The sequence below is a fragment of the Xenopus laevis genome, chromosome 6L (assembly GCF_017654675.1).
Source record: "Xenopus laevis strain J_2021 chromosome 6L, Xenopus_laevis_v10.1, whole genome shotgun sequence".
Lineage (NCBI taxonomy): Eukaryota > Metazoa > Chordata > Amphibia > Anura > Pipidae > Xenopus > Xenopus laevis.
The window spans coordinates 75348085-75365015 of NC_054381.1; the positions used below are offsets into that span (position 1 = coordinate 75348085).

Sequence of the window (16931 nt, forward strand, 5' to 3'; positions counted from 1 at the left end):
GTTGAGGAGGGAGGGCTAAGGACAGAGAGCTTTTGTACTGAGGAATGAATAGGGATGGCTGATGAGGGAGGAGGGAGGACCCAGGACGGAGGTGCGACTGCAACCTTTCAGGATGGGTGAGAGAAAAAACAGGCGATGCTGCATTACTCTACCTTAGGAGATTGCATGCCGGAGAGCGATTTCCCCTATGGATGTCCTAAAATGCTTTCCGTAAACCTAGACCATTGTAATCTGACTGCTGGTCATTCAGATCCCTTGGCATGCAGCCCATGTGCTTATAGTTCCAGGGCTTTCCTTACTACCTACTTGCAGATAAATCTCTTGCTTTATTCCAAATCAAATTTGGCATGGCAAGTTTGTAATGCATCTTAATGCATTAAAGTCAATGGGTGTTTTAACTTATGGTGACTTTTTTTCAAAACGCAATTTTTTTTGTCCTAATGCATTAAAGTCAATGGGTGTTTATTTTTTATGGGTGAATTTTTGCCGCAGTTTTGCAAATAAAATTCGCACATGGCAAAATTCAGAATGTCACGCAAATCCATGGCTGGCGAATAAATTCGCTCATCACTACTTGAGAGAAGTTTTGCAGTCAAAATGGCATGAAGTGATGAGAGGAGAAGAAAGGCAATGGTCAGAAGCAGCTACTTCAGGACTGAAATATAGGAAGGGGCTCCATTGTTAAGGGCCTTAAATGTGAATTTGAAAATTTAATTTGAATTGAGAAGAAATTGGGAGCCAGTGAAGGGAAATACTTGGGGTAGTTGTGAAGCAATGAGGTAGATAAATGAGTCTAGCAGCAGCTTTTAGAACAGATTGGAGTTGTAAAAGGCAATGCTGGAACATCAAGGAGTAAGTTGCAGTAGTCAAGGCAAGAAATAAAAAGAGACTAAGCTAATATTATTTTTTGTAAATGTTCTGTAGATGAGAGACAATTTTTAATAAATAATTTATGAAAGTATTGCATAAATTAAAATCATCTCTATCCATCACAGGAAAGTCCGAGCACTATGTTAAAATAGGTATTTCAATCAAATGGCTGGGATTTCTTTCCCCGTTTCCTCCTGGTCTAACCCTTTCTTGAGATTATGCAATCAGAAAAGAGTCAGAGACGTGATGCCATCAGGAAAGAGACAGGTGCACAGGAGCAGAGGAATATGGGTACATGTGTGTAATAATATACATAATATTAATATACTGTATTTGCAATACTTTTAGAATGTGGATTTAAAATTACAATTATTGAAGATGTTTCTCTAGCCATCCAACTGGCTTTCTCATTCTGAAGAAAGCCAGTCGGAAGACTAGCAAAACTTCTTCAAGAGAAAGAAAAAGAAATACAGCAAGTCCAGCTGATTTGACATATTACTATAGATACATGTGAATAACTATACTATATTATTATCTCTTTGTTGTTTTTTTGTTTAAAGTTCCCCCTAGCTACAAGCACTGGAGTTACATTTTTTTTCTTCTTTTTAAACATTATACCCCCAAAATAGCATTCAAAAAGCATACACCCATATATTCTAGAACAAGCTGATGTTTGCTAGAACATAAGCTACATCTTGATTTTTACTAAGCTATGAATTTGTGAGCCTGTGCTACAACGAACGCACTGCATTCATAATTGTTGTTTTATAAAAGATTTTAAGTGGAGATGCCAACTGTGCTAAAATTATTCATGCTATGTTTTTGTTGACAGATCACTGAGCTGTGGAAAATAAATTGAGCAACCTTTCTGCAAACTTGATAATGCAATAATAAAAACCCTCTGCATTTCTGTATATAAAAACTGCAAAGTCAACTTGGTTTAAGTGTTTCTTTGCTTAAAATGTGCTGGACAATAAATTCATAGAATGTATTACGAGTATACATTTCTAAATGTATTGAATTTGGGCAATAAAGGATTATGAATAGGAGACCAGAAGGACTTCTCCTAAAGCTATTGTCACAGTCGGCCATCAAAATTCAGAACCAATGCTAAGCACCCTGTTCTTGACTCTTGCTTCACGCTGCCTTTCACCTCAGGAGGAGTCCTCGGCTAATCGGATGCCGCCAGGTCTTAAATAAGAGAGGTGCCAAACGAAGGGTTCTGAATGAGCAAAGGGGCACAACGGTAAAGCAAAATCTTTAGGGCAGAAGGTCACAGTAAAAGGCATAGACAGAAAGCGTAGACAGATCAGGCTGGGTCGGGGCAGGCAGAGTGCAAGCGAAGTCAGGCAGGCAAGGGTCAAACCAGGAGATCAATCAGAAGGGGAATCGGATACAGAAGGGGATTCAGTTACCAGGCAGGGTCAGGATTTCAGAAGTCAGGATAGTCAGTAGCAGGCAGGGGTCACAACAGGTAATCAGATCACAGAATTCAGAAGCTTAACAGCACAGAACCACCAGGAACTCAGTAGGAGAAAACCTATAATGGGCAATGATGAAATACAATTTGTCATTTTAAATATGTTAAAATTTCACGCTCTTACATAAACTGGGAGGAGGCCGATATTCAGCCAGATATCGATTGCAGAAGCCCTTCGGATGGCCTCATATACTGGCCAATAAGCTCCCAACTTTGTCTGTTGGCAGCTTTTCTCGGCCCATGTATGGACACCTTTTAGGACGACCCAATGGCACATACTGTACTACTAAAAAGTATATTTTATGATAACAGTTTCTTTAGAGTTTTACGTCTGTTTTATGCCTACATTGTTAAGGGGTATAGTTTTACTTTAATATAAACTACACAATAATTAGGGTATATTCTTTCTACCATTTTGGGAAGCTTATTCTTCTGACTTTCACATATTAATGGAAGATCAGTGCATACAAGTTGTGAGTTGCAATAATATCAGTACCCAAGGAAATTGTAATGCAATTATTCAGTATAAAAGGTTATCATCATCATCATCATTTATTTATATAGCGCTGTCAAGATACGCAGTGCTTTACTGCAGTTATAGCAAACAGGGAATAAATGGTGGATAACAAACAAGGATTACAGAGTACAATAGGGTTAGAAGGACCTAGAGATTAGAGTTTACAAACTAAAAGGTTAGGGAGGGTTAGGGTACAATTGAGACATTAGGATTATATAAACACTTTGTTATTTTTGATACAGCAATGATTAATTAAGGTACATTGAATAAGCCTCTTTAAACAGATGGGTCTTTAAGGAGCGCTTGAAAGTTTGGAAAGAAGGAGAAAGTCTGACAGCTTGTGGCAGAGAGTTCCAGAGAAAAGCAGATGCCCGAGAGAAGTCTTGTAGACGAGAATGGGCAGAAGTGATCAGAGGAGAAGTGAGGCGAAGATCAGAAGCAGAGCGTAGGTTTCGTGAAGGAGTGTATTTGGAGATTAGAGATGAAATATAGGGAGGGGTTTCATTATTAAGGGCCTTGAATGTGAGTGTAAGTAATTTGAATTTGATTCTAGAAGAGATTGGGAGTCAGTGAAGGGACATGCATATGGGAGCAGCTGATGTTGAGCGGCGACCTAGATGAATGAGTCTAGCAGCCGCATTTAGAACAGATTGGAGTTGTGAAAGGTGACTTGTTGGAATACCTGTGAGGAGTAAGTTGCAGTAATCAAGGCGGGAAATGATGAGAGACTGAATCAGTGTTTTAGTTAATTCTGAACTGAGATATGGTCGTATTCCAGCAATGTTGCTCAGTTGAATACGGCAAGATTTTGCAAGTGTTTAAATGTGTGGTGAAAAAGACAGATGAGAGTCTAAGATAACTCCTAGGCAGCGTGCCTGTGTGGTGGAATGAAAGGTGGTGTTGTTTACGGTGAGTGATATCTGAGGGACAGGGGAAGATCTTGGAGGAAATATAATGAGTTCTGTTTTCAGGTGGCGCTGTGACATCCAGGAGGAAACAGCAGAGAGACAGTCTGTGACTTGGGAAAGGACAGAATTAGAAAGATCAGGAGTAGACAAGTAGAGTTGGGTGTCATCAGCATAAAGGTGATACTGAAGTCCAAATGACTGAATAAGTTTTCCTAGTGAAGTTGTATAGAGTGAGAACAGCAGGGGGCCAAGAACAGAGCCTTGAGGAACTCCAACAGAGAGTGGGAAAGTAGTAGAAGTAGAGTTAGAGAAGGAAACTTTAAAGGAACAGTCAGGCAGATAAGATGTAAACCATGAAAGAGCAGTGTCCCGAATGCCAGCTGAGTGTAGAATGTCAAGGAGGAGTGTGTGGTCAACTGTGTCAAAGGCTGCAGAGAGATCTAGAAGGATTAGAATGGAATAATGACCTTTAGACTTTGCCAATAGAAGATCATTGGTTACTTTGGTGAGTGCAGTTTCAGTTGAGTGTGATGGGCGGAAGCCAGATTGCAAGGGGTCGAGGAGGGAGTTGTGAGTGAGATGCTGGATCAGGCGTTTGTAAACAAGCCTTTCTAGTAATTTGGATGCGAATGGAAGAAGGGAGACCGGTTGATAGTTAGTGGTAGAGCTGGGATCAAGGGAAGGTTTTTTGAGGATAGGAGTGATTAGTGCTTGTTTGCATAATGATGGAAAGGTACCAGTAGAGAGTGAGAGATTAAATAGGTGGGTAAGTGCAGGAGAGAGTGTATCAGAGATTGGGTGGAGAAGGCGAGAGGGTAAGGGGTCAAGGGAGCAGGTGGTGGGTTTTGAGCAGGCTAGAAGTTTGCTAACTTCATCTAGAGTTGCAGGGGTGAAGGAGTGCAAAGTAGATGTGAGTGGACTGCACATTGGTTTGAGATTGTTGTCGGACGGTATGCTCAGCCTAATGAGATCGATTTTTTCATTAAAGAAATGAGCAAGGTCTTGGGCGGTGGGGGGCATAGGAGTGAGTTAAATGTGGCAAACAGCTGCTGTGGTTTGGAGGACATAGTAGATAAGAGAAGTATTGTTCTTTGGCTAATGATAGAGCTCGGTTATAGCAGGAGAGCATGAATTTGAAGTGGATGAAGTCAGGATCAGTTCGTGACTTTCTCCACCGTCGCTCAGCTGATCTACTACATCTTCTGAGGTACCATGTTACACTAGTGTGCCAGGGTTGGGGTTTAGCTGGCCGGCTGTGACGGGTGGTAGAAGGTGCAAGGGAGTCAAGTGCTGTTGAAAGGGCATCGTTATAGAGAGAAGCTGCTGTATTGGGACAGGAGAGAGTATTAATATGAGATATGGATTGTGCTGATACTGTTGATAATTGTTGTGGTTCAAAGACATTAAGGTTTCTGTGTGTGTCGGTAGAGAGAGATGGTTGTGAAGCTGCAGATGAAAGCAGTATCTGAAAGGAGAGTAGATGATGGTCAGACAGAGGGTAGGGAGAGTTAATTAAGTTGGATGGGCAGTATGAGTGGCAGAATATAAGGTCAAGAGCATGACCCTCGATGTGGGTAGGTGAGTCGGTCCACTGAGAGAGACCAAATGAAGCTGTTAGAGAGAGAAGTTTAGAGGTGGCAGCAGAAGCAGAGTTGTCAATGGGGATGTTGAAGTCCCCTAAAATGAGAGCAGGTGTCTCACTGGAGAAAAAGTATGGAAGCCATACTTCCATACCTTTTATACTGAATACATTACATTGCATTACATTCCTGGCCGTAGGGTCCCAATCGGATCAGAATATTCCTTGCTTGCAGTGCTGGCCATTCATTGAAGAAAACGCTGATTTTAATATCATTCCTGCTTTATTGTTTCACACAGTGGGTGTGCTGTTAAAAAACCTACGCGTTTCGTGCCTATGTGATCGTCAATTCCTCAAGGTTACTTCTGAGGAAGTGCCAATCACGTAGGCACAAATCAGCATTTTCTTCAATGAATGGGCAGCGCTGCAAGCAAGGAATATTCTGAGCTAGACTGGAGTGTACGGGGCTAGCACACAAAGTCTCTGTGACCAGGAAGAGAACGCTGTATGCCGCAGTGAGCTCCGCCATAACAGCTTCTCTAATGCTATCCCAATCGGATCAGCCTCTCAAAGTGGGCATATCGGTGGTAAACTCTGCAAATGAGCGGATCTGCCCATGTAAAGCCGCACTCTGGGATCATACGAGTCACTGCGCACACAAACCAAGGGCACACATACATGTATGTTAGGTCACCAATTAATGGAGATAAAAAATAGGTAAAATACTCATGCTTGCACATAATTGCATGTACTGACACACTAGTATGCTTACTGTGATTCGTTGCTGTTCCTCTAAAATGTATTCCAAAATACATAAATGTATAAATGATTCCATTTCTGCCATTGTGGGATTTTATTTAATTCTTGTTCCAATTTTTTTAACTGGTGGAAAAAATGATTAGCCTTGACTTAATGGAACATATCTTCAATTAAATGGAGGGTGCTTATTAAGTTTTAGTATGCTTGTTGCCTGGAAACCTGGAATATGCATTCTTTGAGTTACATTTAACAGGGGGTCTGGTCCTCTCAACTATTAATGTGATGGAAGTTTCATAAATCATATACTATGTTACATTTGTTTGGGTCATATTCACACTAAAATAAATATTTTTTATACTTTAATAAGGCCAAGATTGTGTCTCGATAAATGCACAAATTTAAGAAAAAAAAACATTTATTAGAGTTAATCAAATACTGCTTATATTAAATTAAACTGCTACAAACACATCCATTTTTATATCAGGAATATTTTTGTCATTGCTGTCAAATCAAGATTTCTTGTAACATGCCCAGGTCAGGTGCAAGCTTGAATAGCTTCTCATCCAGGGATAGCACAAACTTTCAAGATATAAGCAGCCACAAGGGCTTTATTGTAGACTATTAAAATCAATCATATTAGCAGACACTAATGCATTTTGGGTTTTCCCACCTTTAATCATAGGCAAGCAGTGATGAGGTCATATATAAACACATATACTTGATGTTTACCACCAGATAGTCTTGAGGGGTTGCAGTCTCCTTAGATCCAGGACTCCTCCCACTAACCCAAGTAGAGGAAGGTGGAGAAAGGCACAAATGACACCACCATGGCAGTCATCATATTTAGTAACTTTTAAATCTGCCTAACTGCCAGTTGATCCAGAGGAAGGCAAAAAAAAACCCCATCTGAAGCCTCACCAATTTGCCTCAGAGGAAATTTTGTTTAATAACCCCTGGTACGCTAATTCTAATCAAAGCAGCCTCAGGTAACTTTAAGAGGTGCACTGTTTTTTAAAATGAAAATTCAGCTCTTCTAATTCTGAAAGTGCTCTGTGTACTAGTGATGCAGCCTGTCCTAGACCCACAATGATCTGAACGAGGGAAAAATAGTTATGATGATCAGCTCTATATAAAAATTAACATCTACTTTTATAAAATAAATTCTCGTTTTTTTATCTTGGACATTTTTCATTAACTTAATCATATTCTTTATTTGCAATGCCCCTGTATATTTTAACTTGTATAGAGTCAGGACTGATTGATGAAAACTGGAAGCCATATTATGGTGTTAGCATGATGATTTAAAAAATAAACAAGTTAACATAACAGCAGATTTTGTATAAGAAGCAAGCCAAAATCCATAAAGTCTGTAAATGATCAGGGGTCAAAACCAGCAGAACAGGATAATCCTGCATTTTGGGTATAAAACATGGCAATTACATCTGATATTACATTTTACACAAAATAACAAGTGCAGTAACTAATAATGCAGCGTCGGACTGGGGGGCCCAGGCCCACCGGGGCTGCAGCATCAGGGGCACACACACCTCCCGTTGGGCCCCCTGCTGCTGCGATTGGATCAGAGAGTAGCAGCAAGTGCATCTCAGGTAGCAGTGGCAGCGGATCTGGACCAGCAGGCTTTTTCCCAGTGCATCACCTGCCCAGTTCAACCCTGTGGTAATGTCTTTATACCACCTGTTTAAGACTGAATGTGACCTGTGTTTGTTGTAAGGAAGGTTCTTTTTACCATATTTGTTTTTAATATTTTATTTTTCCAGTTACGGGAAAGTCCTGCAAGTAAACTAAAGGTTGCTATCATTGTGTTCTCATTGTATAAGGTGAGTTGTATCCATGAAAATCACAGCCTTTTAGGTGGCTGCTGGAATTCTGGAAATACACACTTCATTGTAAGTAAAAACACACTTGGTTGCTATGGGTTATTGCCCAGGTGCAAATTTGCCCGGTGTTTATAAATGAGCCCCACTGTATTTGTACTCCAAAAATGTAAGTAAATGCTAATACTGCTTTCATGAATGTCTGCAAAGCCCTGGAAAAATGACTGGGACCAATGTTGCTAACCATCTAATTTGCTGGCTCATACTCAACTCCTCATCCCTGAGGCCAAGTCATACTGAAATATTCCATGGTGGTATCCTGGATCCACCTTGTGTATAAGGTGCCCTTACCCAACCAAAGGCTCTCTTTGTGCCTTCTTGCCTGGTATGGAACAATATCATATCACTGGACTGGTTTGTACTAAGCAAGACTGCTCGGATCTTGTAATTAATGTGCTCCCCATTTAGCCTGCACCAGTAGCTCATAGTCCAGGGTTTAAAACTCACCAAGTTTGGGGGGGGGGGGGGTGGGTTGGGTGGGTAGACGACAAAAGACTGCAGAAAAATCAGGAAATGCAGGAACATTTAAATGCAACTTTACACACGAGTAAGCCCCGCCCATGAAATTATTTAAGGGAAGAGTTAGGGGGGAAGTGCCAGCAGGCAGTACAAGTAATAAAAACTGCTTACGGTTATCCTGCTGCACTTATCAGTTCAGGGAGGAGAGGGGGAATCTGCAGAGTAGCCCTAACAGCAACCAAACATCAATTTCTATCAGCCAAATTCCTGGAGTCCCATACAAAGAATCTGCTTGGTGCACAGCTCCTCAGGGAGACGGCCCTCCCAAATTTCACATATAGAAAGCAATACAGGCTGGCACACAAAGCTATTCAAACCGGGGTGCAACCCCTGGTACGTTTATTGCGTCACAACGTTTTGAGGGCGTTCCCCCTTCGTCAGGAGATACAGAACCCATCGTGCCTACCCATTATATAGCCAAAAAACACCTCCCCCATTACAGCAATCAAAATAGAAAAAAATCAAAAAAATGTCCAAAAAGTGTCTAATAAAGTGTCCAAATGTTGTTGCCAATTATTATCAGTCCCACAAAAGTAACCAAAAAAAAGGACTTGAAAAAGTAACATGTTAACCTCAGTTATACAAAGTATTTAAATTCAAAGCAATTAGGATAACAATGAGGATAAACGGATAACATCACAGGGTTATACAAGGGAGAGCTAATTGTTTAGCACTGCTAAACAATTAGCTCTCCCTAAGAATGGAACAAAAATATTTTTGTTACCTAACCCTGGATGTGTTTTCATTTCATTCAATTAATATCTGCAAAGGAAGAAAAAGTGGTTTAATAACAAAAAAAGTTTACTATAAAAAGCATGATAACCTGAATTCTTCATTTAACCCTCTGGGGGTCTGTGTTTGTAAAGTCCATATCCAATAGCTCTCTCGTTGTAAAAGTTTTTGCTTAAAGTCTAGTCCCTGTTTCTCATATATTTTTTCCAAAATTTGCCAACGAATTTGTGAGATCCTGTGTTTATTTTCAAAAAAATGTTTGGCCAAGATTGTTTCCTGCTTTTTCTTATTGGTTATATCCTCTATCCCTGGTTGATAATTCCTTATTACTGATTTATTTTCATTTAAACGAATTTTAATTGTTCTTTGTGTCTGACCCACATATGCCATGCCGCACGGGCATTTAATGCAATAAATGACTCCCTTTGAATTGCAGGTGTGGAAACCCCTGGTCTTGTATGGTATACCTTTTAGTGGGTGCATTACATTTTCCCCTTTGATGATGCCATTACAGTGGCCACAGTTATGGCATGGATAGGTTCCTGTGGGTATTTTTTCTGATGTACTGTTTGTCTTTTTTTGTTAAATCAAATCCTCAATATTTCTTCCCCTTTTGTAGGGAAAAAATTGGCGGAGAAGAAAAGAGATTGGCCACTTTTGGATCCCTCTCCAGGATACCCCAATATTTGAGTATTGTCTGTTTAATGAACTTTGAGTTAGTGTCATATGTTGATACGAAAGGAATTCTTTGGAATGAATCTTTTTTCTTTTTTTGTTGTAATAAATTTTCTCTCGGTATCTTACCTATTTTCTTACCTATTTTTAAAACCTCCTGTTTGTACCCTCTGTCAATAAACTTCTGCACCATTTTCTCTGATTCTTGTTTGTATAACTCATTAGTAGAAGTTATTCTCCTCACCCTCATCATTTGACTTTTAGGTAGACCTTTAAATAGATTAGGAGCATGGAAGCTCATAGGTCTTAATAGGGTGTTACGGTCAGTGGGCTTAGTGTATACTGAGGTGCTGAATGTGCCCTCAATTAGGGAAACATCAACATCCAGAAAGTGTATATCGGAGGGATGATACTCCAATGTAAATTTTATGGTCGAATGGACAGAGTTAAGGTAAACTAGGAAGGAATTAAGGTGTTCCTGTGTACCCTTCCAAATGAAGAACGAATCGTCCATATAGCGCATATATGAGTCAATGTACTCTGCAAACTCTGTATTAGGAAAGATGTAAGTCTGTTCAAAAAAATCCATAAAGATATTTGCATATGCTGGTGCCATGTTGGCACCCATGGCACAGCCCTGCACTTGCAAGTAGAAATCATTGTTAAAAGTAAAGTAATTATTGGTAAGTACCAATTCCAACAGTGTGCAATTTTATATGTAGGCAATTCAGTGTGTCCTAAATAGGTACAAATACACTCCACCCCTTCCTCATGAGGGATAGAAGTGCATAAATCCCTAGCATCCAAGGAACACAATATACTGTCCGGATCAGGGCCTTAACATTCTTTAAACTTAGGAGGAAATCCGTTGTATCTTGAAGGCATGGTTTAAGTGTAGGGATGATATCTTGTAATGCTAGATCAATAAATATCGATATTGGCTGGAGAAGTGAACCGACATTAGAGACTATGGGTCTTCCTGGTGGGTCCACCAGGGATTTATGTATTTTTGGGAGGAAGTAAATATGTGGTACCTGGGCATTTTTACATATTAGTAAGTCGTATATACCCTCAGTTATTATCCCCTCCATCACTGCAGAATGTAATAGTATATTAATTTTATCCTTTAAGTCTTTCATGGGGTTTTCCTTAATTTTCCTATAATGTGTCATATTCCCCAATTGTCGAAAAGCCTCCTTCTCATTTTTTATTACACACCACAATGCCTCCTCCTTTATCCACCTTACAGATAATGATATTCTCATTTGAAAGGGATTGCAAGGGGCTAATGTCTTTTCCTGCCTGAACACTTGATTGCACAAGTATGCTTCTTATCAAATACACACAAGTTGTAGACTGTGTAAACATACTATAGCCACTCAGGTGTTCAAACATTACCAAATATAGTGTAATCACATTGTGTATGACATCACAATGGAATCTCTTTGTTTACTATCCTATATAAGTTGTAGTACTACCCATAATAAACTGAACTTGTTTTGCAACACACAAGCCTACAGTGTCGTTCATTGCAGGTTCCCTGATCAGCATGCCTGGAGAGATGATATCAGATGGTTTACCGTTGCATCAAGTATAAGACGAGTCGGCTCGCAGCTGCAAGGACAGTGCAGGGATAGCACAGTGGAGTTTAGTGGCCCTAACAGTTTTCTGGTGTCAGAAGTGGGATGGCTGGAAATCCAGAGGTAAGTAGAATCACTGTCTGAACTGACGGTGTTTTCTCTTACCTTTGGCTCTTTCCGATTGACCGATTCCTTAGTAAGTGTCTCATGTATGGTTGAGACTGTCTCATGTATAGTTGAGACAAGGGCATGATTACCAGTTTAAATAAGTGTCTCATGTATGGTTGAGACTGTCTCATGTATGGTTGAGACAAGGGCATGATTAGCAGCTTAAAGTGTCTCATGTATGGTTGAGACTGTCTCATGTATGGTTGAGACGGGTTATAGAGATCCCATGGTAGTATAGTAAAATAGGGATACTCAGGTTGTGCACGGGAACCATTTCTTACTGACTGATTCATCTTTCCATGCGTATTATTGTCTTGTCTTGTTTGTGTATTTGTGTATTTGTGTTTTAAAATATATCTGTGAATAGTTGCAGCGTTAAGAGTGATCACGAGTTGCTAACGGGTATTGTTGGGACCTTGATCTCAGTTCAGCCCTGGCTTCTCTGTTTCGTTGCAATCGTACATGACACGTTCTTTGATAAGAATTTAAGGTATTGAGATATTTGTTTTTTTATTGAATTCGATAGTCCACATAATTGATTAACCAATATTTCTGTTGACTCTATTTCACTTCTCTTCCTTCGGCCTATTCTTATCCCATTATACACCGTAGACGTATAAACTCTGCGTGTTCAGAGTTCGAGGCTATCTTTCCTGCAAAAAGTTTAGATTTATGAGTCCAGGCAGTAGGTGAATAAACCTGGAACAGAGAGTCAGCCTATAATATAAGAACAAATAAACAGTTCTCGTTAGGAAAACTGTGAGTTACATTTAATCATTACACCACTAATTAGTCTATCCTATACCTTCTTTTTCTCTTTTTGATACTTACTAATCTTATTTGTAGACTGTACTTGTCTTGAATCAAGATGGGTGGGAAGACTTCAAAAAATTTACCACCGCCCCTCCTTAATGAGACTTGCAAACAGTATGTGTATAGATGTAGTCCTACTGGAGGATTTTATGTTGACCCCTGGGTAGATAATCTTGCAGGTTGGTGTGAACATTTAGAGCTAGACAATCCTTTTCCACGTGATGGAGCTAATGATTTATATTATATGAATATAGCTTATCAAATGTGTGTTCAGAAGAAAGAAGGTGACCCTAAATGGGATTATACATATATGACACCGGGTGGGGAAAATTGGCTTAAGATTGCCCCAGGTTGGTACTCTACACCTTCCCTCCCTAAGAACTACAATCCTCGAAAAACTGGTGTTTTAAAACTATTTAAACAACACAATTCACAATGCTCTACAACCTGTGATCAAACTGTTTATACTACCCCACCCCCTTACATGGCTATCTACCCCAATTTGACACATAAACCAGATACCGTGGAGGATGATGAGATTTGCATTGCTGTAGCTTCTGCTCCTATAGTACCCCAAGCTGCCCCTATAGCACTAGTCCAAGCAGTCCCATTGGTTCAACAACCAATGCCTGTCCCTGCCCCACCCCGTATGATTGAAGCTGCAGCCTACCCATTGCCGGCCTTCCCCCTATCTGGCTTAGATACAGTAGATACTGATAAAAATCGAGATAACCCAAATGCCCGAATTAGAAAAAGATATGGGTATAATAACTCAAGCAGGTTATGAAATAGTTCATATCACTCCTGACCGTCTGAAGATGACGGTAAGGAAAAGAGAACCTAAAAAAAGGGGGGATCAACATCCAGTATCCTTTTCTTACTGTTGGTGAACAACTCATAATGAAACCTTTAAGCCCCACAGATTTACAAAATATACTTGCTAATGCCCCTGGCCGCCGTGTCCTACTTTTCAAAATCAACAAACAGACCCTAATGCCCCAGCCCCAACATTTCAACCACAAGCACCTCACACACAACCCCAGACTTCGACAAATTCCACTCCCAGACACACCATCAACTGGCCAGGTTCTACATAGGACTGCCCTGAAGGTTGTACCCCACGTTTCCCTGTCATCTCATCCTCATCTAGTACAGACCCATACATTGTATTAAACGTTGCAGGAGTGGATTTATTATTCCTAGTGGACAAACACCGCCTTTACCTATTGTATGCCCAGGCTCTACCGGTACCATTTCACACCCATTTACACTCATCCCCGGGTGCCCCGAAAATCTGTTAGGCAGAGATCTATTCCACAAGTTAGGATTTCAATCCATCAGAATTTCCCCTGATGGGGGCCTTTCTGCAGATATTTTTGTTTCTTTATTTTTCTAAATTTTAACGACCTTTTTACTAACCCTTCCATTCTGTCTGTATGGGCTAATGACAAATTTGATGTGGGCTTTGTTGACTGTACACCTTACAAAGCACTGCTTAAACCACACTCACATCCAGTATACATAAAACAGTACCCTCTTTCACAGGAAAAGTTAGATGGTATCCGCTTGTTAATACAGATATTCCTTAATCAGGATATCCTCACTAGTGTTGTGTCTCTTTACAATACTCCCATCAATCCAGTTCCTAAGAAGAACAATGAATTTCGATTTGTACAAGATTTAAGAGCTATTAATTCACTAATTATACCAATTGCACCTATTGTACCAGACATTACGGTTCTTCTTACCTCCATTCCGTGTGATGCTTTGGTGTTCACGGTTTTGGATTTATCCAATGCATTTTTTTCGGTTCCAGTAGACCCCGAGACACAGTTACTTTTGGCTTTTACTTTTGAGGGGTTCCAACTTACCTGGAAACGCCTCCCCCAAGGCCTAGTGGATTCACCAGCGGCTTACTCCCTGGTGCTCCAGCATACCCTTAAGTCATGGGCCCCCGGCCATGGTTCTGTCCTGCTTCAATATGTTGATGATTTATTGTTGTGTAGTCCAAGCCAGGAATCTAACCACCATGATACCACCTCACTGCTGCAACATCTGGCAGCAGAGGGTCATAAGGTTTCTAAACATAAAGCTCAGATGGGGGCTGAAACTGTTGAATATTTGGGATTCATTCTTTCCCACGGGCAGAGACAAATAAACCCAAAGAGAGTACAAGCACTGACTAAAATAAAAAAACCTGAAACTCCAAAGGAAATGCTGTCCTTCCTTGGCATCGTCAACTATTGCCGTCAATGGATACCGAACTGTTCTTTGACAATATCTTAAGACAATGTACTAAAAAGGATGCACCACCTTACGTACAATGGACTGAACAAATGACTAATGCTTTTCATTCTCTCCTACAGACATTGGTTACAGCACCTGCGCTTGGTTTACCTAATTATGCTAAACCTTTTCATTTGTATGTCAAGGACACCTGTAAAACCATGGCTGCGGTCTGTGCTCAAGAATCTGGGGGAAGTTTTCGTCCTGTGGCCTATTTTTCCAAAGTAATGCCGCTTCCGGTACAGGGGATGCCGGCGTGTCTCAGAGCTTTACCTGCTAGTGCTATGGCTGTTGAACTGTCACAGTCTGTCACAATAGGCCACAATACTATTTTGCACACCTCACATCAGGTTACACACCTATTGAAGAACATTACCACCCAACACATGACCTCCCAAAGATTAAGTGGCTATGAAGTTATTCTATTAGGTACTGCAAATTTACAGATCAAATACGCAATCAACACTCAAGGGCCTGCTGCCTTACTGCATGCTCTATTACATCTTTCTGACCCTACTAATGCTTTTATATTTGATCCTCATGACTGTGTTGAATCTATCCACTACTCTACCTCACCTCGACTCGATCTAACTGACACTCCTTTGTCACATGCTACTAACGTTTTTGTTGATGGTTCCTACTCCAGGCCTTCCGATGACACCTACAAAGCAGCATATTCAGTTGTCCAACTCCCTTATATTGTACTCGAGACTAAGTCTATCCCTGTTAATTCTGCACAAGCAGCAGAACTTATAGCACTCACCAGGGCCTGTCACTTGTTTGCCAACCGCCCCGTTAATATATTCAGTGACAGTAGATACGCTTTTGGGGTAGTTCATGATTTTGGCAAAATTTGGCAACAAAGAGGTTATGTTACTACAGATGGGAAATCCATCGCACACCCTGCCCTCATTGATAATCTTTTACAGGCCATCCAACTTCCTTCTGAAATTGCAATTATCCATTGCAGGGCACATACCAACAGAACTGTTGAGATTTCCCTCGGTAATGCCCTAGCAGACCAGGTTGCCAAAACTACTGCATCCTCTGCCACTCCCACTGTCATCCCCATGTTTCTCCACACACCTCCGAGTTGTCCAGACAGTCAAATTCTACAGTATTTGCCACTCAGACTGACCTGCATTTTTGGGAACAGCAAAATCTTACCCTTGACCAGTTTGGTCTTTATTCCATCCAAGGCAAAGTGGGTATCCCCGAAAACAGTCTACCCCTACTTATCTCTCAAGCTCACGGCATTGGCCATAGGAGTTCTAAGCTCACTTTGGCTGAAATGCAAAAAACATTTCATCGCAAAGAACCTTGAGACAGCATTGTTCTACCTTTGTTAAAACTTGCCTCACCTGTCTTAGGGCCAACACCTTAGGAACACACAAAGTACACCAAAATTTGCCTCCCCCAATTGCACCTTTTTCTCATTGGCAAGTTGATTTTACTCATATTCCTAAGATTGGCAAACTACAGGAATATTTGCTCGTTTTTACCGACCATTTCTCTCGCTGGGTAGAAGCTTTCCCTTGCTGTCACGAGGACGCCAAAACCGTTGTTAAGTTCCTAGTTAATGACATCATACCCCGATTTGGTTGTCCGCAACAAATTAATTCCGATAATGGCCCAGCTTTTGTTAGTAAGGTGCTCCAGCTTCTAATTTCCACCTTACAAATCACATGGAAGTTTCACATTCCTTACCATCCACAGAGTGCCGGTGTTGTTGAGCGAATGAATCGCACCATAAAGGATAAGCTCACCAAAGCCACATCTGCCACATGGACTAATTGGAAGTCCTTTTTACCTGCAGTACTAGCTGAAATACGCATGACACCACATTCAGTTACTAAATTATCTCCTTTTGAAATTGTCATGGGACGCCCATTTCCCACTCCCTGGGTCAAAGGCCCCTTAGTCATCCAACACACTGATCTTAATTTAATACAGGAGGAGTATGTACGTAATCTTATTACTACATTGAATGGCATCTATGGTGATGTTTCTTTGTCTTTTCCTTTGCCCCCCCAGAAGCCGACCCATCCATTTCGCCCAGGCGATCCTGTTGTCGTTCGACAGCTCCATCGCTATCGAAAAGGGGGATTCCCATTTGGCCCATGAGTCACAGTGATTGCCATCACACGGAC

The 16931-nt window shown here is 40.8% G+C and overlaps 1 long non-coding RNA gene across 1 annotated transcript; it reads left to right on the plus strand.

Annotated features, from left to right (window-relative positions):
- Positions 1-11489: 11489 nt before the first annotated feature.
- Positions 11490-15047, plus strand: LOC121394655. Its single transcript, XR_005961905.1, has 2 exons — positions 11490-12172; positions 14862-15047. It is a non-coding gene; the product is annotated as an uncharacterized LOC121394655 (long non-coding RNA).
- The last annotated feature ends 1884 nt before the right edge of the window (positions 15048-16931 follow it).